At 41.7% G+C, this 21930-nt stretch overlaps 1 protein-coding gene across 5 annotated transcripts in view; it reads right to left on the reverse strand.

Annotated features, from left to right (window-relative positions):
• The window catches only part of LOC110471349 (protocadherin alpha-C2), a 90613-nt gene that overhangs the window by 10566 nt on the left and 58117 nt on the right, over positions 1-21930 (reverse strand). The window lies entirely within an intron of this gene.

Below are 21930 nucleotides of genomic sequence, written 5' to 3' on the forward strand. Positions count from 1 at the left end.
GAACCAGTTTAACTAACACTCCGCCAAACAATCCCAGACATCATGAATGAGTTTGTCAAACTGGAGTATTAAACAAAAACCCAAATTATTCTGTCTGCCCTCTCATCTCTGACCTGTTCTGCATTAATGAATCTGGAGGAATGAACAAAATGGAAACTCCTCCCCACCAGGAGCCTGGAGCTTTAATCCAGCACTTGGGTTCAAAGTCAGTATCATAGACAGGGTAATCCCAGCATCCATTTTGGGAGATTTGTAACCCCCCCACTGCTCCAACATCCAGGCATGAAGCAGGGGTGGGCACGGAGGTCACTTCCACCTCACTCTCAGGTTACTGCCCATGATGACACTGACAATTAATTTAAATAGAGATTATTTACCTCATTATAAAAACCAATCTTACATGGCTGTGTATTAAAGGAATTGTCTCAGCTATCAAATAGCTCTGCCAGCATACTCTGAGATATGTAAAAGCATAATTTGATTTGCTGGCTACCACAGCCTGCTGTGGCCAGAGCACAGCTCAGGGTAAATTGCTTCCTGCAGCTGCTGAAGGAGCAAACAGAGCACAGGATTTGCAGCCCCTCTCAGTCTTCTTTGGCTTAAAGATGCTTTTCTTCCCATAAAAATATTGACTTTTTCAAGTAATATCCTTCTACTGCTGTACTTGTGCCCAGTCCTGTTCCCACAGGTAGAATTTTACCTCTTTCCTCCTCAAACTGAGGGTTAATGTGCTGCACCCCTGGCACTGCATGTGCACACATCCAGGATGCTCCTTATCATCTTTTGAGCTCTAATCAAATGTTGGACCTGGGGGATGCAGCATTGAATGTCTGTGTGGCACAAAGAGGTGATTAGAAAGATATTACTCTTGCAATATAAGAAAAAGTATTTTGGGAGTGTATTCCCCCATGTCTGCAGGCTCACAGTGTCTGTTTTTAAGAGTTCACAGCTGAAAACAGACCCCCCCCCACCCCGCAGAAAAAAAAATCCAAACTCAAACCAACCAACCAAAAAAACCCCAAATTATTTTCATCTTATAAATGTGGTTTTAGTACAGTGTGGGCAGTTACAGCACCAGCCATTCTGCCTTGTTTTAACGCAAACAGTGAGGTAAAGAGCAGTGAATAGTGCAGGAAAATTGAAATTGGAGCTGGGGGGCAGCTCTGCCCTTCAGTACCTGGGCAGGGTGTGGCATTGGCTGAGGACAATGTGCCCCTGAAGATCTGTGGTGTGTTGGTCTCGATACCACAAGGAAAGGCTTTTCTTTGCTTTCAAGACAAAGCAGGTGCTATGTAGCCTGAATGTCCTAATTAAATGTCCTTACATGCCCTAAACTGAAAGACTAGAGCAGCAAGCAGCTACCCAGACCTCTGCTGAAGGCTGATTTTAGGAGTGCTTGGCAACACATCCCGAAAAGGTGGACTTTGAGTCAGATCTTTAAAAATGTTTGAGCTTTGTGGCTCACATATTTTATATGTGACCAGGAGTGGGGATGGCACTCTAACCATTTTCAGGAGGCTGCTGCTGTGGGTGGGGTTTGCCTTTGTTATATAAGGACATGAAATATTGTAAAGAGAGCAAAAGTCACTGCAGAAGACAAAGCCCTGAATGTCAGGAGGACAGAACATGTGCACTGCTTAATCTACATTATAGAAAGCCAATTCGGCTTACTATCTTCTGTCAAATTTAAATTAAAAAAAATGTTTTATTCTAACATACAAGCCCTTTTATGTGAGAGACAACAGGCTCACGGAGCATCATAAATCCTGCTGTGGAGGTGAAAAGGAGGAAGCATTTCCTGGCTGCTGCTGGAGCCTGTGACAGTGCCCTGCAGGCAGCCAGCCCCCTCCTCCCCTCCTCTCCGAGCTGCTGAACTGCAGCCAAAGCACAGACTGCATTTCCAGGCATCTCCTGCCACTGGAGGCCACTCTGCCTCTGTGGGGTGATACAGGATCCACCTGGGCTCCTGTCCACAGCCACCTTCTGCCTCAGTGCCTGTCTCAAAGCCTGGCTGGGACTGATCCCCAAAGAAGGAAAATTTTCCTAAAGGGAAGACAGGATTGAATGTTCTAGTATTGGATTTCTATTTTCAAGGGCACTGAGTGGCAGGACAAAGGGGAATGGCTTCAAACTGACAGATAATAGGTTTAGATTAGATATAAGATAAAAATCCTTTACTGGGAGGGTGGGCAGGCCCTGGCACAGGTGCCCAGAGCAGCTGTGGCTGCCCCTGGATCCCTGGCAGTGCCCAGGGCCAGGCTGGATGGAGCCCTGGACAGCCTGGGATACTGGAAGGTGGCCCTGCCCAGGGCAGGGGGTTGGAAACAAGATCTTTAAGGTCCTTTCCAACCCAGGCCATTCCATGATTTTGTGATTCTATGTTTTCCTGGACAGGCTTTGATTGTTTTGGGTTTTTTTGTGTCCATCTTGGAGAGTGAACACTGCTAAGAGAATTGACTTCAATTCTGTCCCTCCCTCCTGCTTCCCCTCAAGAAAACTTTATCAATTACCAACCTTTACAGCTCTGAAAAGCTTCCACAGGTACCCTTACCTGAGCACAGCCCACATTACTGCAGGTGCATAAACAGCAGAGCCCAGCACAGCTCCCAAAACCAAGTGGGGCAGGCAAGAGAGAATCCCCTCTATTTAACTGAGCACAATTAATAGAAAGACAGTAACTATGGAAACTTGAAGCATCAATTTTAGCCTTTCAAGGCAGAATCTAATTTTAACCAACTAATTGGGTGCTTGAAGTGGTAGTGAAAGAAAAAGGGACACATTTTTGTCAGTGCTCTTAGAGGCATCTATTTTAAACATGAATGAATGTGTGAGCTTCACCACTTACAGAGGACAGGATAGTAATGGAGCAGGGACACATGAGAAATGGTCTTAGAGGTAATTTTTTCTTACTTTCTTCATCATCTTTAGCTTACAGACTTCAACCATTCCTCTTAGGCTCTCACCCCAGTATCCCAAAGCATTCCAATCTCCAGGCCAGATGATTATAGGGTAAAGCTTTCTGTTTGGATATTCTTTAAAAAACTCCCAGACACACAAAGCTTCAGACAGTGGGAAATGCATCTTCTTGTCTCTCAAAGGCTGGAGATGGCTCTGAACCTCAGAGTTGACACTGTTCCCTGGCTCCCTCTGGCTCTGATCTCAAATAAAGGGATAATTTTACCAGTACTTTAGGGATGAAACCTGAAACTGGCCTTTTCTCTGTCTATGAAGGGGAAGAAAGGGTACTATTAATGTTTAATTTAGTTTGGTTTTGTTATCCCCAACTGATTTCATAATATTAAAAGTAAACTATGCCACACAGGTACATAAAATTAATTTAGACCTACAAATCCTTTAGCTGACCTACTTTGCTTAGTTTATCACTAAACCTCTGCAAACTTCTCCTCTGAAAGCCAATTAACCAAATACTAACCAATGCCTATTTTGAATCTCTCCAACGTGGCTGTTGGCCAGCAACCTGCCCTAAAAGACATCTGTCACTGTAATACCCTCCACAAAATGGGGCTGTAAAACTCAAGACATCAAAAACCTCAGAACAGACTCTGGCAGTCACAGCCCTCTTTCCCTTCCACAATAAATATGTCACATCAGCAGCTTCCTATCATCTCCTGTTAGGATCACATCCCATTATTATTCCTTTTTACTGATATGGGATGAATGGAGCTAATAATATTCCACATCAGTTAAAAAGGAATCTTAATTAAATGAGATGAGTAAGTGCTAATACAATATGATAAGCCCTCTGGATAAGCATGCTACATAATTTCTCTCTTTTCCAGACTCTTTTAAACATTCTTTGAGAAGAAAATGGAGGTGACCTTGCAAAGGCTCCCCACATCCCTTCTCCTACTGCAGCAATAGTTTTGGTCTCTCAACTGCTTGCAAGGCCCACATTTGGAGGGTTTTTTCCCAGGTAGTAGATAAATTCAGCTGTTATGATCACTGAGAGTCACCTGGGCCTCTAACTCTTTAAAGCAGATTTTTTGGTGCTGGTGAGATAAATCTGCTCTGGAAGGCTGGACCTCCTGGATCATGGAGCCAAAACTTCTGTTTGTCTTCTGCTGCAGCTAAAGGTGTCCTCTCAAAACTGAGCCAAAAGATGAATTAGGTTTTCAAAGGATTTTTATAGGTATAATTCTGCATGCAGATCTATCAAATATCAAACCCCAGCCCTGGATGGTTGTTAAAACCCCATTTAAAAGTGTTAATGAACCTCCTAACTTGGTCAGTTATTCTGCTTGGTCCCACAAACTGAAATCACAAACTGCTAGGTGACATGTTGTAAAGGCCACATAATGCTGAAACAAAATAAACTTTACAAAAAGATAACTTGGAGGGGGGATTATACACAGCTAGGGAATATTAAGGTGTGTTTACCTAAGTAAAGCTAAGATCAAATTTGGCAGCTGCTCGAAATGGATGGCAGCACATTGCAAAAGGCACTTTAAGAGTTGCAGCTGCCTTTGTGATTTCTCTCAGACTGCACTTCCTTAAATATTCATCAGATGGTGAGTCTTAATTCTGGGAGGCTCTTTGAAGTCTAACACACAAAAAGTGGGTAGAGCTATCTCACTTGATCACTTTAACCACTTCAGAACAGACCACTCATAACCCCAGTGTATGAGTTGGTAAATTATATGCTTTGTATTTCAATGTTTTGATTTTAGTTTTATAGCCCCAGTCATGTTTAGGCCAAGAATTGTTCCCTCATTGGAACAGTTGGAGAAATGGCTCAGACTTGTCCTTCCACATAAAATGATGCTTTACCTGACACTCAGGAACTGCTCATTTGTTAATGAACTCTCTTTCAAGAAAGGCTCAAATAGTTGTAGTAAAACATACAAAACTTTTTTCATATTCCTGCCATTTCACTTTTCTGAAGGAAATATTAAAAATTGAAGAACTGGCTTGAAACGAACAGGAAGATCAAATCTGGGAAATTAATTATTACACATAAATTGTAATGGATGTAAAACGTGTATCTGAGAGCAAAGAAGGGGAAATTAACTTTGTTTCCACATTATTGCTTAATGGAGGCTGACTCTGGAAAAAATCCTACCCTAGTTAAATTGGAGAATTTTTTTACTTGTGATCCCTTTAAATGAATAGGCAGGGGAAAAAATCAAGGACAGCCTGTATCTGGATTGATAGCATAGTTATTCTCCTTCCAGGAAATGTGTCATATGCTCAGGTAACTAGGACAAGTTGTCAAAGAATAGAAACATTTAAAAGATCTTAGTGTTCATAAAGGCTAAAAGGTGATGTTATTGCTTCTTGAATCCTTCACTTCAAAGGGAATTTTAATTTGCCATCTGGCGGAATCCACATGTAGAATATTATAAAATTATTTAAACACTGAATTAAACTTTACACTTTCATTTTCCTGCTGTAATTGTGTGTATTATACATGTCCATGTTAATATAAAACTGGGTCATTTGTTTTGAGTTTCTGCAATTCTTGAGGTGGTGACTGCCTTCTAGATTTTACACATCAGAGTCCACTTTCCTGGTGTCTTTTTCAGTCCCACCACTACCAGGTCAAATAATGGAGAAAAAATCTTCTTAAATTATCAATTCTGTATGGGGAAGTAGCTGAGCAGGTGCTGTCACAGAATTTTGAGGAGTGAAAGGGAGCTCTGGAGACCATCCAGTCCAACCCCCCTGCCAAGGCAGGGGCACCTGGTGCAGTGACACAGGAACGTGTCCAGGAACATCTCCAGAGAAGGAGATTCCCTGACCTCCACGGGCAGCCTGTTCCACTGTTCTGCCACCTCAGTGTGATGCAGTTCTTTCTCACATTGAGCTGGAACTTTTTGTGTTTTAGCTTGTGGCCATTGCTCCTTGTCCTGTCACTGGACAGCTCCGAAAAGAGCCTGGCACCATCCTCTGACACCCCCTGGAGATATTTATGTGCATGAATGAGATCCCCTCTCAGTCTTCTCTTCTCCAGACTAAACAGGCCCAACTTCTGTGGTCTCCCCTTATAAAAGTGATGCTCCAGACCCCTCATCATCTTTGTGGCCTCCACTGGACCCTCTCCAGTGGCTCCCTGCCTTTCCTGGACTCAGCTTTGGTGTGTGAGTTGGTAACTGCTCACTGCAAAGGTGTGAGACCAGCATGTGTCAGAAGGGGAGCACAAAGTGAAAAATGCTTCATCCTCAGACTGTTCCATGAAAGGGGATTTTTTTCAGCAATTTCAATATACTCCTTACTGGAAATGGAAAAAAAAAAACCAAACCGGGCAACTCCTGCAGCCAAATGCCAGTTGTGTGGACAGCAGCAAGACCTGCCATTCATTAATCCTGATGTGCCTTGCCCCCCTAAGCACTAGGTGTGAGTGGCTGCAACCTTAAATTGCTTCATATGCTCTCGATGATCCACAACTGCAGCACCAAACATCACTTAAATGTATTCCCTTGACACCAGGCTTGAAGAAGAAATAGCTTGGGGTGGCCAGAGGAAACACAGACCACGACAACAAGGAGAAAAAAGCTCTATTTTTATCTCTTCCTGCTGACACATGGAGCAGCACACACTTCATTCAAGCACACACACAGCTGCTCAGTGGCTGGAATTTCTGCAGCAGCTCTGAGGCTCGAGGAAGTGCAGTCAAAGCAGATATTCTCTGTACCGAGGAGGAAAGACAGCAAAAGGATGCTTTGAAATGCTCTGGCTGATCTAGCTCATTCTACTCACCAGGGAGGCACACAATTTGATATTCAAAAACATGTGTGCGCATTTCCTGAAACTAGCACGAATATTTAATACCTCTTCTTGCAAAAACAAGATAATCATGCCTGCAGATCTTCCACAAGCAGCTATGGACCATTTTTGCCTCAGCAATCATCCAATTTGCATCTCTAGAGAAACAACTCAGTGAACAGGCAAAGAGATTTTTATTTCTGTGCTTGAGCAGATCTGCCAATTGCTTAAAGCTTAAAGTGTCAGTCTTCAGGCAGGGACAATACCTGGAGAGAGGACAAATATTTAGGCTCAAGAGCAAATACGGGAGAGAGACTCTTCATCAGGAACTGTAGTGACAGGGCAAGGGGGAATGGATTCAAGCTGAAATAGGGGAAACTTAGGTTATAGGAGAAAATCTTCCCTGTGAGGTTGGGCATGCCCTGGCACAGGGTAAGAAGCTGTGGCTGCCCCTGGATCCCTGACAGTGCCCAAGGCCAGGCTGGACAGGGTTTGGAGCAGCCTGGGACAGTGGGAGGTGTCCCTGCCATGGCAGGGGGGTGAAACAAAATTATCTTTAAGGTCCCTTCTAACCCAAACCATTCTGTGTTTCTAGGCTTCTGCTGATATGGGCCATACACCTTTTAGTATCTGAGAGAATCAATTAACAAAAAATAATTATGATGATGGCTTTACTGTTCCTTTTTTTCTTTTTTTTTTTCTTTTTTTTTTTTGCAAGGCTTTCCCTTGGCACATGCTTTTTAGAGATACAAAAACAACTTTAAAAAAGAAGTGAGAGGGAAAGCCAACAATATGTCAACAAAACAACTGTTTGCAGCTACTGAAAATATTGTGTTAATTGCTCAGCTGCTCTCTTCAGGGCCTCAGACTTCCACCAAAATATACCAAGTGGTGTAAGGGGGGTGGCTTCTCCCTTACTGTGGAAGCTCAGATAAACTCATTAATCCATGGACATAGCAGGAAAATTCTGTTTCTCCTTCCAGCCAAAATCTCCTCTGTACAAATACATCTGCAACTGCACCCAAACCTGCAGAGCTTTAAGGCAAAGCCCACTCCTACCCCTCTATAAATAAGTCAGGAATCAGTTCATACTCCTCCCAAATTTCCTTCCCACTCCTGCCTGCAGCTTTGATTTCATGCTTCTCTTCAGAAGCCAGAGTGAATCACCCATTTCCTGCCTCCTAATCCTCACTCTATCACAAAGCTCTGCAGGTTTTCTGCTGCTCCTCCAGGTATTTCTGCTTTGGGCTCAGTAAGAAAAGTTACATTAGGCTAGAAAAATGCTGAGCAGGTAGCACTACCGTAGTCTAACACACAGAGAAAGGAATCAAGCTTGTTCCCTCATGGTTGTTGTATTTTAAACACAATTAAATAATGAAGGAGCATAAATTACAGCCTGGATTTTCTCACATAGTTTTTTTCTCCCCATATGGGGCAGAAAACTCCATGTGAGGTTTTAGTGTCTCCAGTCTTTTCCATGTGAAATCATGTCATAGCCATCCAACTTTGACAGGTCACTTTATTTAAATATCAGTAGTTTTGTGAGAAGCTCAGGTTTCACATGGGAATAAAGAAACCCCAAACCTTAAAATGTGAATTTTGGCTGTTAACACACCAGAAAACAAACAAAGTCACTTGAGGCTTAAGTTTTGAATGTTTGGATTGGCAGCATGGGACTGACCCAATGCAATTTCATGGTCTGTTTATCCATGCTGTTCTCTACACCATCATGCATTTTATAACAGGTGCTTTCCCTTACCCAGGCATCTGTGACAAACAGAACATGCTGCAGAGAAAGCAACTGTCCTCATAAATCTAATTCCAGTCAATGAAGAGCTCGTGTCTGAGAATCACAGAACTGCATAATCAATAATCATGGTCTGCAAGACAGCAAAAAAATATCTTCTGATGGCTTCCTCCAAAGCTGTGCACCAGATTCTGGATTCTTTTTCAGTATTTCAGGATTATGCAGCTTCCCAAAGGCTGTGTGGACCAACACTGTTATCCTGCATAACTCTATCTGGCACTTGACCTGAATATGTTTCTCCCGATTAGGCAGTGACATTCTCATCTGGAAACTCTGTTTGTACATTCAAATTGTTGTCTCAGCATAAAGGTGTGCTGGAGTTATTCTGAAAACCCAGATGTGTGACACTGTCTGTATTTCAAAAACTGTAGTTATTAGCATGATTTGGAAGCTTTCACTCCCAGATTCCAGAATCAGCTGCACCTTATTTCTCCCAGCACACGTGTTATGAAGTGATGAGTCTCTGTCAGCTGAGAAAAAAAGACTTATTAACACCTAAATAAGAATTAGCCAGTGGCTACTAGCCTGGATTCTTCCAGATCACAGATGAAGTAGGTCTGCAAAGGAGCTAGAATTTCTGCCCAGCACTTCTTCTGTGCAGCTAACAGGAGACCTCACTGCAAGGTGCAACAATTTGTTCCCTTTCACAAATACTAAATTGACCTCAACACCCAAAAATCCCACTTACCTTAATCCATGTTGTATATTTGTCATATTTGCTATGAGAATTGCACAGCCTCAGATCACATCTTCTGTATGGAAAAAAAAACCCTGCAACAGCTGCCACTTTGCAGATCAAATAAAGGCCATTCAAACCAAAATCATCTCCTGTCTCCTCAGTTTCCCAGGGAAAATAGGACTTTGTATACATACCAGAAAGCCAAAAACTCAGCATATGGCAGGGCAGAAAGCAAGCTCTGCCCCACAAGAACAATTATTTGCCAGTTCCAAGAGTATCTGAGCTGACCTTAAGTATTGATCTAACACAGGATGTGAGTAGTTGTGTTTCCAAAAGTCACAAAATGTTCAGAGAAATTAATACCACACATTTAACACAGCTCCACTTTTTACCAGGAATTACTCTGAAGTGCAAAATGGCCATTCTCTCATTTTGTGCATGCTACATGCTGGCTGCTAGAGTTTTTGAAGGCTCAAAAGCTGTTCCAGCATTACATAATCACAGAATTAAACAAAATCAAATCTATAATCTCCATGGCTTTAGAAAAAGCTGGGCAAGGGGGGGAAGTAAGAAAAAAATAATCACAACTCTAATGATGTATAAAAAATCAGTTGAATTTTTTAAAAAATTGGATGATGTTTAACTACTGAGCTCTGTACATGGGATTGGTAATAATTACTTTTCAAGAATCTTCTCAAGTATAATGCTCTGCACAGCTCAAAGGAAAGGTTATTGCCATGAACTCAAAATGGTAGAGCAAATATTTAATTACTGTTTAATTCAACTCCCAGGCTGCACCTAAACAGTAGAGTCCAATGCAATCTTGCTCCCTTTAGCCAGAATCCATTAGCATATTACCTAAATCCCAAATAGTAGTATCAAAGACTGAGAAAATGTTTGGGAAAAAAAGATTATTTGGCTTTCTAGGCACTGCATATCATTTTGGAAAGACATCAACTAAGTTGGGTGATTGAGATTTAAAAAGATTTAAAGATACAGATAATCAGGGTCTTCAATTAAAAGTCTTCTCCTCACCACAACCTCAGCATTCTAGTTTTTTAACAGGAGCAGGTGCAGGTCAGAGGATGACTGGTCAGCCCATGCAAGGAGAGGACAATCACTTAACTTTCCATGGAAAGCACTGGATAAACATTCATGGAAGATTTTCCCTCATTTCCAGGACTCCAGCTGGCTACAAACCCCCTACTCCCACTTCTAGGGTATGAGATGAGGATTTTTCTCTGGACTTGCTATCTTTCCAAATAAAAGGTAGTTCAGTGACATTGGTGCTATTTAGATGTCTAGTTCCTCTATTGTCTGCATGTATCAACACATTTTTTTTCAAGCCCTAATGCCCTTAAGCACTTACTCCCAGAAATGCCTCCTAAAGGCTGAGGCAGAGACAGACAGACAGTTCTGTCTGGCAGAACAGAGTCCTGCCACCACAGTCAGGAAATCCTGCCCTGGGCAGGTCACTATGCTCTCAGATGGTGGAAATAGCTGACATTATTATCAGTGGGCTGCCAGTGATGATTCCCAGCTTACCCACAAATTTTACAATAATTATTTAGTTGTGGATTTGCTTTCTACTGTAATGAAGATAACACTTCCCTTTCTTCTCACACTCTGTTCTTTCTACAGTGCTATTACTGCATGATGGCCATTGCATTTCAGTAGTTTCATGAACAGTGGGCTCTGTTTCGACTTCAACTTGCTCTTAGAAACATCCTTAGAGGGTGTGGGAAGGGGAGAAGAACACAAATGAGTTCTCCCTTCTCTCTTGTGAATATGCTCAGGCAACACTGCAGCCACATGCAAGAGTGACTCTGCCTACTGGGATAAAATCCAAATAACAGAGTCTCCTGGTGCTGGGCTTCTTCCCCTCAGCCTGCAATTGCCCAGCAGCCATTAAACATTAATCCAGCATTGGTTCTCCAATCTGGCACTGCTGCCCATCAGCATTGCTGATCACATTGCAGCTGGCAGCACGGCCCATCTGCAGTGGAGCTGGTCACTGATCAGGCTGCCCAGATGGCAGCTGAGTGCCCGGCAGCTCTTTGTGGTGAGGATCTGCTGAGGCTCTCTGGGTCTGCAAAATCATGCCATGGGTGTCATCTTCATCCTACATTTCCACGTCACCACGTGGATTCTCGTACCTGGCTTAAGACTGGATGGCTGCTGTATCCAGACTTGGAGTAAATATTTTTTTCCATACCCAGATCACTGCTGGTCTTTCCCAGCAAAGAACAAAGGGTATAGTCATGAGTCTGGGTATTTTCACTTCCAGCTGCAAAACAGCATTTCCAGTAGTGATGATCAAACTACTCAAATAACAGTGAAAAAGGAACTTGGTGAACATATTTTAGCTGATCTCTTTAATTACCTGCTCAAGGAAATGACAAATTAAATGTAACACATCACTTCTCTCCACAAGAATTTGCTTGAGCTCACAAGTTCATGTGAACAACTGGGATGCTATCATTGTCACTAAAGGAGACTAAAGGTCAACCAAAAACTCATCTTTTTTTTTCCTGATTTTTAGTTTCTTACTTGTTTAACTTGTTACAGCATAGCTGTAACTAATCTGTATTTCATCTGTAATTTCTAAATTTGATGTCTTGAGTACTACAGTTCTATATTCTTCAAGCAGATTTCTAGTCAACATTCTAGTTCATAAAGACACTTCAGACCCAACAAATTTTAGAAGAAATAATATTTTCAGGGGGTTATTATACTTCTCAAACCCCTTATCAGTTACTTCATTATTCTTAGACATAGTAGCTCTTTCATTGTTTGTGTTTTACTTACTCAGATAATGAAAGTCCTTATCTTTCTTTGCTTTTCATCATCTGTTCTGATCAACTCTACAACAGGATCAGTTGTTCTTTTCTCTTTCTGCCTTGTTTTCACAAGTCTGATTCTCTACAATCACAACAATCCTTTGTTCTGAACATGCAGTCCCACCCATTTAGTCTGTGGTATGCCGAAATCCCTTTTGTGCCAGTTTGAGCTCTCAGCAGCAGCTAATTGAGTTGAAAATCGAGCCTCCCTCCACAAGCCTCTTCAGGCAGAGTGGTTCCCTGAACCAGCTAATTCTGTATCAGAGGAGATTTGATAGAGCACTGGAATATATGGCAAGAACTAACAGAAAAAGCAAAACAAAAAAAACCCTCCCAAATTTCATGCAATAGCCTGGATTAGCAGGGACCTTAAATCTCATCTCATTCCAAACCTGTGCCATGGGCAGGGACATCTCCACTACACCGGGCTGCTCTGAGCCCCATCAACACTTCCAGGAAGAGACCTACACATGTCAAAGCTGATAGGGAACTACATAAAGCCACTCATTTAGTACACATAATCTCCCTGAGATGCATGCAAGCTCTTCCTAAAGTTGAAACACAGCTCTTTCTAAAAATTAAAATTACTTGCAGATAGGACTACAGACATCAGGACAGAAATCAGCTTCCTAATGCTTTCTTCAAACTGGTTTGTGCAGCTTCCACTGAGGAAGGAAAAAAAAGAAGAAGAAAAGCAGTAAAAATCTGTCATGCTCATGATATCTGTGCATTACAGACTAGGGATTTGTATTTTGGTTTCCTAGCAACTCTGAAGGCCAATTCAGCAGTGATTTTATACTGAGCACCAGTTACAGGTTTGCTTCAGCTCTTCTCACAGAGACACTTCAGAATCTTTAACTGCCTCCTTCTCTCCTTTAATGCACAGGTAAAGTGCAATTGTAGGTGACTGGTGGATTAGTAACACCTACCTTTTACTTTTACCTACATTCCATCCTCTGATGATCTTTTATTCCACATGAAAAATATAATTAAGAGCTCTTAAGCTAGTGTTAAATCAAATTGGTCAAGGGAAATGAACAAATGGAAAGGAGAATCTGCAGATTAAAATGAAGCTATCATCAAAGAAGATCAAAGCCAGAGCTGACTTCACATCACAGCTATGGAGGACCCAGATGCAGTTTCTGCAATGTCTGTTACAAAAACTTGCCATCTTTGAATGGGAGAAAAGCCAGGGAAGAAGAATGGGATAAATTCTAGACCTTGATGAGCACTAAGCTTTTAAAACTATATCTGGCATATAATTGCAAAATTCATAAAAATGCATCAAGAATAAACACTGGGAGCATCAGTATTTATGGCTGGGATTGTGTTTTCCACTGAGAACAGCTCCAAAGCTGGCAGAAATGCTCCAAGCTTTCCATCACGCTGTCTGGCCAAGATGCCTCGGAGAAGATGGGGAGCTGACCTGCATGGATTCAGCCTGCACAGCCCACTGGCCTCCCTGCTGGGGCTGCCAATTAGTTTCAGCTGTGAGAGTGTTTTCTGCGATGTGGCAAGTTGCCACTGGGGAACTGGATTAAGATCACCAGATTACTTTGCCTGTCAGCCCAGAAGTAAAGCAGTTCTCTTTTCCATTTGCTTCTGGGTAGGTTCAGCTGCAGTTTGAAAGCCTGTGCAGCAGGATGGATGCACTGATTTACAGCATGGACCAACAGAAATGTGCTTTGTTCTCCTCCAGACTTCTCTGCTGAAAATAGTTTTACTGCCTAACTGCACCTGCTCTCTTCAGAGGGGAAAAGGCAGGGACCCAGAGCAGTCACCAGCATGTGTGCTCCTTGAGAAACTCTGTCACCTTTCTTGCCCCACAGAAAATCAGTTCAATTAAAAGCAAAAGGTGATGCTCCTCACGGTGCTTTATTTCTTCTAACTGAGGTCTGGGAATAAATGAAGCAGATAATCTGACACTAATGTTATTAATTTATTTTAATTCTTTGCTTTGCAGCTACACATGTGGGAGACTCTGCTACCTACTTAGCATAAATTTGCAGCAAGATAATAATCTACTGAGAACAGGTAATTTTCCCAGTGAAGAGATGGCATTATTCATGGCAACTAGAGAGAGCAAATCACCTGGAAACCGAATCAGCAGGGTGCTGCTGGCCCACTCCTCTTGCTGATAGTCTGTGCATGCTGCAGTCACAGGGTTTTAGAGAATTTATCCTCTACATGTGACTGAAGACATTTGACTCCAGGCATTTGGCAGGGACACTGTTACCATGAGAGTCTGTCTGCTTATATTGTCAGAGATGACAACAGGAGAGGTCTGAAATGGTGCAGCCTGGACAATTCAGCTGCTGTAGGTATTAGTTATGACCACTTCACCCCCACTATGGGTGGGTAAGTTGATTTACCACTAAAATGACAGTCCCTTGCTCCTGGGAGCATAAATCACAAATGCAGCACAAGGGAGTGAAAATCAGAGAGCAGGAGGGAGGAAAATGTAATTTGCAAATCCTGAGATGTGTTTAACGTGTAGTGTTCCTTGGTAAAGAAAATCCCAGTTTGGATTATGGTTCTTAAAAGCAAAGTTGTAAGGTCTACAGGCAGAGTTTGAAGGAAAGTTTGGGGAGATATAGTATGTTCTTAATTTTTCAGTATTATGATAATATGTTTATTATTTATTTTGCCACTTTTCACTCACAGACTTTGGTCAAAGCATTTAATTTTATTCTGTCTTACAACATTCTTCCTTTAAACTCAGCTACCACATTCAAATGATATCAGAAAATTCAAAAATATCAGAAAATTTAATCAAAGGGACTAAAGAAGGCTCATGGCTTTCCTGATTATTTATAAGCATAGTCTGTGTTCTGGATTTTCAAGTGTCTCTCAATGCATTAAAAATCTGCATATGAAAAAAATGCTGAAATGACTTGAAGATCAGAGCTTGCATCTTGGAAATAACTGTTTATTTTTTCAAAGTTTGAATAATTTCACCAGAATAAGCTATGCAAAGGCTCAGGCACTAGGCCAAGGAGGTGTGGTTACAGGATAAGAAGGCATAACTTCAGGAAAATCCCTTGGCCAGCTCAAGTAACCATAGGGACAAATGCAGAGAGGGAAGGGCAGAGGACTTCTCTTGCCCTTAATTGTCTAAGTGAGCCTAAGGAGATTAGCTGCACAATTAGGATCTAATTAGTGCCACTCCCAGCCAGGACAGCAGCCTGTTTTCCATGTGCTTCAGTGACCTATAAATGGAGTTTGAACTCCCTGTGCAGCCCCTCAAACCCCACCTCACTCCGTGCTACAGGACAGCACCCACACCACCACAGAGTCTGGGAATCCACGGGCACAGCATTTGCTTGGCAGCAAACAAATCTTGATTTTTTTAAAACTCCTTTTCAGTACATCCCAAAAAGAAGTCATGCAAGACAGGCATGAGCTAGAACTGGGATACAAACAGCAAATTGTAGAAGGGCTTGGAGTGGAACAGACCTTAAAGCTCATCCAGTGCCACCCCCTGCCATGGGCAGGGACACCTTCCACCATCCCAGGCTGCTCCAAGCCCCATCCAGCCTGGCCTGGGACACTGCCAGGGATCCAGGGGCAGCCACAGCTGCTCTGGGCACCCTGTGCCAGGGCCTCAGCACCCTCTCAGGGAAGAATTTCTTCTTAACATCCAACCTAAACCTATTCTCTAAGTTTGAAGCCAATCCCCCCTTGTCCTGTCACTCCACACTCATCCTTTTGAAGCACTTGTCCTCTTCCTAGTAACCAACTCAAGAAAAAGATTTAAAAAAATAATTTCATCATATTAAAACCACTCTCAGTCAGTTCTGTTCTAGCTCCAGCCTCCAGAGCTTTTTTGTGGGATGACCTGCTGCTGTTCACTGGTTTGTTCTGGTCACCTTGTGGTTTCTGACCCCAGCCCTGCATGCTGAGTGGGGACACCCAGCCTGCACCGAGTCTCCTGTGTTCTCTGAACCTCTTTTATCCACCTGTGCAGACACAAGCAGCACACTCTTTTTCTCAGCATAAACACATAGGAACAATTTCCACAAGACCACAAAGGGTTTCTGGTGTGGCTTTTTTCCCTTCCTAATCAACCCATTTATTTTGCTAGTTGCGTGCATGCTAAGAGGGGATGCTTTTAGGGATGGCTGACTGTAATTATATAAGACAAGAGCAGAGAAGCTGCATTCAGACTCATTTCCTCCACAGCCAGAGCCTTGATTTTCTGAGAATTAAATCCTCATAATGAAGGGGAAGCCTTTGTGTGCTGCTATTGCTGTTTTACATCTCTCATTGCACCCTGTGAGTGCACACAAGTAATGACTGAATGATTTCAGGGTTTAGCTCTTGGAGTAAAATCAGCATCTCCAGGTCAATGTTACATAAATAGACAGAATGTGTGCTGGTAAAGCATGCACATATTGCTTTTTCTGCCTTGTGCAGCCCTGTTCTGGAGTCTCAGCAAAACCAGGGCACAGCCAATAGATCAGAGAGGTTCACAAGAGAGAAACATCATTATAGAATCAGGGAATGGCTTGGCTTGGAAGGGGCCTTAAAGACCATCTCATTCCAACCCCTCTGCCATGGGAAGGGACACCTTCCACTCTCCCAGGTTGCTCCAAGCTCCATTCAACCTGCCCTTGAACACTTCCAAGGATGGGGATTCCCAATTTCCCTGGGCAACTTGTGCCAGGACTCACCACCCTCAAAGGAAAGAATTTCTTCCTAATATGTAATCTAAACCTGTTCTGTCATTGTGAAGCCATTCCCCCTTGTCACTCTGGCAGAAAGTCTCTCTCCAGTGGCCCAGAGAACAGGCAGCAGCCTCTGCTGCCTCTTTAAAAGCAGGGCTTGGGAGCTGCTAAAGGTCAGACCTCACAGGCAAAGGGCCTGTGAGCACTGCAGTGAAAGAGGAATAACTGCAGTGCTCGGGAGGTCCTGGGCTCTGCACGGCTCAGCAGTGGGGAGGGAGCAGGGAAGGAGAGCCCAGAGCAGACTCACAGTGCTGTTATTCATTCCCTCCTGCAGTCAGAGCATTTTGGGCCAGGTGGATGCTGCTCACCATCCCCACAGAGCACTCTGTGATGAGATAATTTTAATTTTCCTGGTTTTCCTCTTTTTAAGCCAGGATAATGAACATGTCCTTTCCCTTGTGTTCCCAGACTTTGTCTGCCCTGCTCATGTCAGTGGCAAGTTCCTTGAGGCAAGGCTTGTCTTTTGCTGTTTGTGTGGGCTTGGTGCAGCAGCATCTGACCTGAGAGGCACTGCCACACTCCAGCATGAACAACAGACGCTGAAGCAATGCCTGATTACAAAAATAAACACATGAAAAATACATTTATGACCCTTGTGTACAGCAAAGTGCTGCACACAGGCAGACATCCATTAAGAGAAGATTCAATATCACAGAGTGGTCTGGATTCCCTGAACCTCTTGTCTTCTTCCACCACTTGCAATATAAATACATTCCAGACCAGAATTTCTTAGGATTACTTAGAAACATCCTTATTTTATCCATCTATTTTCTATCAGATAGTGAATTGTATATTGCAAGAGATAACAGGGTTAAACTTCATCTAAGATGATAAATATCATAGGTTGTTTTAACATTTACTTGAGTATATTTTCTTTTAAAAAAATCTAAATCCCCAAACCATGCACACAGAAGTGAGGCACAACAGGGAAAAAATAAAGCAGCTATAAGCTCAAGTGGAAACAATTTGATTACCATCAATTCCCTGAAGTACTGAACAGATAAACACTCATTTACTTTATAAGTTCTGACAAGATCACAACCCAAGGTAGTTCAGCGGCAAGGGAGTGATTTTTCTATTTATTTATTGAAACTGCTGAGAAAATAATAAAGACAGGAATCAAAATCCATGTCTTCTGTGTAGCTACAAAATATTACCAGTAGGCAGACAAGGCAAACTCACTGGTATTGTTATGAAGATCACAAAGACCAATATGCCTAAAGCAATAGACAGTGAAAAAGTTGTTTAGATTTGAAATTCCAACTTTATTATCTTTATAAAATAATTTCCTATCAGATGTCTAAGAACTAATCCCATGTTCTGGCAAATGTTATATTTGCCTCCACCCCGCTTTTATTTTTTGGCTCAGTTATGAGAAATATTTTTATTTTTTAAGTGCAAATTTAGCCTCCATTTTGAGGAAGGAAAAAGATTATTACAGAAAAAGATGAAAAAGAGACAAGGACTTATTGCTATTAAACTTTCTCCCAGTGCTTAAATATAGACATTATAGCCAGATAAACTGCTTACGTAAAATCTCTTGATCACTTCTTAAAATGATGAAGTCTGGAGCTGCAGCAGCTTTTGCTCACAGTTTCAGAAGACTTTCTTCATATTGTTCAGTCACAGAAAACCTCTAGCCTTTTGCCCCCTTTACTCTTGTTTCATTGCTGGTTTTAGGAATTTTGCAGGTCCCCTGAGTTATTTACATCTCAGCTGGAGCTATCAGTCCTGCCTTTAGGAAACCTGCACTGAAACAACCACCCCATGTGGGATCAGAAATTGGACTTGATCTCCCCTTAGGAAAATTCAACAACTGGCTCCAGTCCTAATCCAAAAGGAAGGGAGCACACACACAGGGGCAGGACTAAATGATGAGATGCACAGATGCATTCTGGGCCTAATGAGAAAGGGAAATTCTTCTCACAAATATTTGCAGCAGGTGAAATCAAGAATTTGCTATAGTAGATGAAGACATAAACTCTTCCAAGGCCATTCTCTTTGACAGCCAAAATTAACACAAAGTCTTATTCATGTATATGAAGTCAAAGAGACCACACAATTTAGAAGTTTCCAGCATTAGCCTTTTCCAAATTCTGATGATCCTATCCTTTTTTCCTTACACTGAGCCTTCAAGGACTAAGGTATTAAATCTCTCATCCATGTCATCTCATTTACGTGGTACACCCTGCTGAAAAATAATGGACCCCTTGATAAAGATTACAAACACTATTTCAGGTCAGTCATGAGGGTTTTGCAGCTAAGAGGAAAATAAATTAACAGAAAGTAAATTTAACTTTAGCCAAGTCATCACTGCAGTTTCTGTATAATATCATCTATCATCCCCTCCTCTCTTTGCTCACTCAGCTGAGCAGAAATCTAAACTAACCTATTAATTTAACCTATTAATTTACCCAGTCCTGTCTCCAAATATTGAAAGTCCAAAGTGCTGTTCAGCCACAGTTTGGATGGGGTGAGGCAGATGAATTCCTGGCCATAACAGTAATCAGCTTTTAAAAAATAATGATCTGTATGTCAAGCTGTCATAAAACTATGTATTTTGAACATGTTCTTTTGAAGAAGTCCTTTTGATTTCAAAATGCTTTTCTTCAGTCCAAGTAGCATTTGAAATTCTCAGTCCTCTCCAGCTTCCATCAGACTGTCAAAATGAGAAGCATTTATCCCTGAAAATTCTTAGTTCAGTATGAAATATTGAAAAGGTGATGTGGGGCCAAGCTGGTGACCTATATTTCAACATTCCTGAAATAATAATACAGAGGGGAGACAGTGGAGAGATGAGCAGGAAGAAACCAAAGTCATTAGATGAAAGGAAAAAAACAAAAAAAATAGAGGGAAAGAGGTACATACTTGGTAAACCAGATAGGTAAGAAGAAAGGAGTGAAAATGGAATAAACAGAAGCGGAAAGCCAAAAAGCAGGGAGGGTGCAGAGAATGCCCTGGGAATAAAATGTTCTGGGAGCAGGGGCAAAACTGAAGACTTTACATCATGAAGAAGGTCTCAGCAACTGGCTGGAATTGACTTGGGAATTCAATGACCAAAATCTAAACAGAAAATAAAAGAAAGGGATTTAGCCTTATGTAGCCCTGGCAGATTATTTCTATTTCAGTTTCAGCAGTGCACTGCAGCCACAAAAGCAAGCTGGCATGATTTCCTTCCTCAGAGCCCACTGAGCTGATAGATACTGCAGCTTCAAATAATTACTTTAGTGTGCTTTAAGGGCATGATTTTTTCCATGATTCCAGAGGCTGTGAACCAAATCTCTGTGATACTTTCCTAGAAATTCTTAGGAGTGCATAGGACCTTCATTTTGGGAATTTATTAAATCACTGTTTTGAAGACTAATTTTAATGAGAAACATAAATAATTAGGCTGTACGGTATTCCCCCTCTTCTGTTCTTTAAAATATTACATATTTTATCACAGTGTTCCTTAGACCACTAAAGATGTGAATTTTAGGGCTGATATTTGGCTTTCTATATATTTCTGGTTTTGAAGGTTGGAATTCTGAAATTCCATAGAAAATTGGTTATTAATTTTAAAAATAGAGATAGTCTGTAGATATGCACAGCTGCATTTTCTAACTCCTTGCATTTTGAACAGCTGCAGCATTCTGTTTCTGAGAACAGAACCTGGTTCTGTATTCAGGGTTGCTAATTAGCTATTATCTTTTATAGCTTTAATCAATGAACTGCTAAAGCCAAGCCAGAGCAGTGCTGTTATTTGTAAATTAACCTTTAACAGTCTCAAAGAAACAGCACTTTCAGTTCTGCACATTCTTTGCAGTGACTGCTTGATGAGTTTTAATCACACCCTTTTTCTGTAGGTGAGGAAAGTAATTTGAAGGAGAATAGAAATTCACTGACATTTCAGGAAGAAACTGTCCTCTACTTACAGCCACAGTGTAAAGCTGCATTACATGAAATATGTTAAAACTTAGGTCTCATCACTCTCTGAGTTATTTTCTGAGGCTCTTTCTCTTTAAACTGGATTTTAGAAGAATAATTCAGTGGCCGAGAGCTTTGTGACAGTACTGCAGGGCTCTTAAAAGCCTGCCTGATTTCAAGACCAGTGTCTCTCCTAACTCAATCCCCCCAAAAACACTTTCCATTCCTTCTGTGCTGCTGTTACATGGACTCAAAGATCAATGTCAAATGGTTATTCCATGAACAGAACAACTGCAGTGCAGCTCTCTGCCCCACTCATCACAACCTCTCACCCAAGCCCAGGGTGCCAATCTTCTTTCCAGTACCTGTGCTCAGTATTCAAAACCAACACTGCCATTCCCAAGGCTATCTGCCTCCTGCAGACCTTCTAGCATCTCTTCCAACTCTACCAGATCCCCTGTGCTCATCTTTCTATACCAGATTTTTATTGCTGTGATGTGAGAAATGGAAAGATAGAAACTCCCACAGACACTGAAGGGTTTGATCTGCAGCCTTGGGAGAAACTTGGATTGATGTAAAAAATAAAATACACAGATATTAAGCAGAAAAATCATAAACTTATGTTCCTATAGTTGTAAGTAAGAATGTGCCTTAAGAAATTAATAAGATGGTGAAGGGTTTCTAATGTAGGGGTGTGGTTCTGTAGAGTAAGCTAAGAGTTTAGATGTTGTAACAGAAGCATAGATAGCAGCCTATTGAATAAAAGTATCCACAGTGCAGCAAAATTAAGTAAAGGTGATAGGTTAGAAAAGCAAAATAAACTTTATGGCAACTGTCCATTGGATTAGAAAGTTCTATATTGTCTTGTAATGAAGAACTTGTGACTACTTTGAGCTATGGCCAACTGCTTCCTCTCTTAAATCTCACAACCTCTGAGGCTGATGTTTATCTGAGCAAGAAATTGGTTTTAGACCAACTGTGGTCCCATTAAACAATAGTGTTCCCTCTCATGCCCTTAGGTTTCTCTGCTCAGATCTCTTCTCTTGCACTATCATCCCAAATCTCATCTGGGCCCTTCTCACAGTTGCATTGGAATGAAGTATCTCTTTCAGATATAATGTTCATATTGAGGTTGGATTTACTTGCTTGACATTCAAATTAGTCTGTGAAACAGAGAATTGGGAATGCCACAACTAACAGTGGATAATTATAATGATTTCTTTCCCTACCAAGGCATTCTTGGACATT

The sequence above is a fragment of the Lonchura striata genome, chromosome 13, assembly GCF_050655825.1.
Source record: "Lonchura striata isolate lonStrDom1 chromosome 13, ASM5065582v1, whole genome shotgun sequence".
Classification (NCBI taxonomy): domain Eukaryota; kingdom Metazoa; phylum Chordata; class Aves; order Passeriformes; family Estrildidae; genus Lonchura; species Lonchura striata.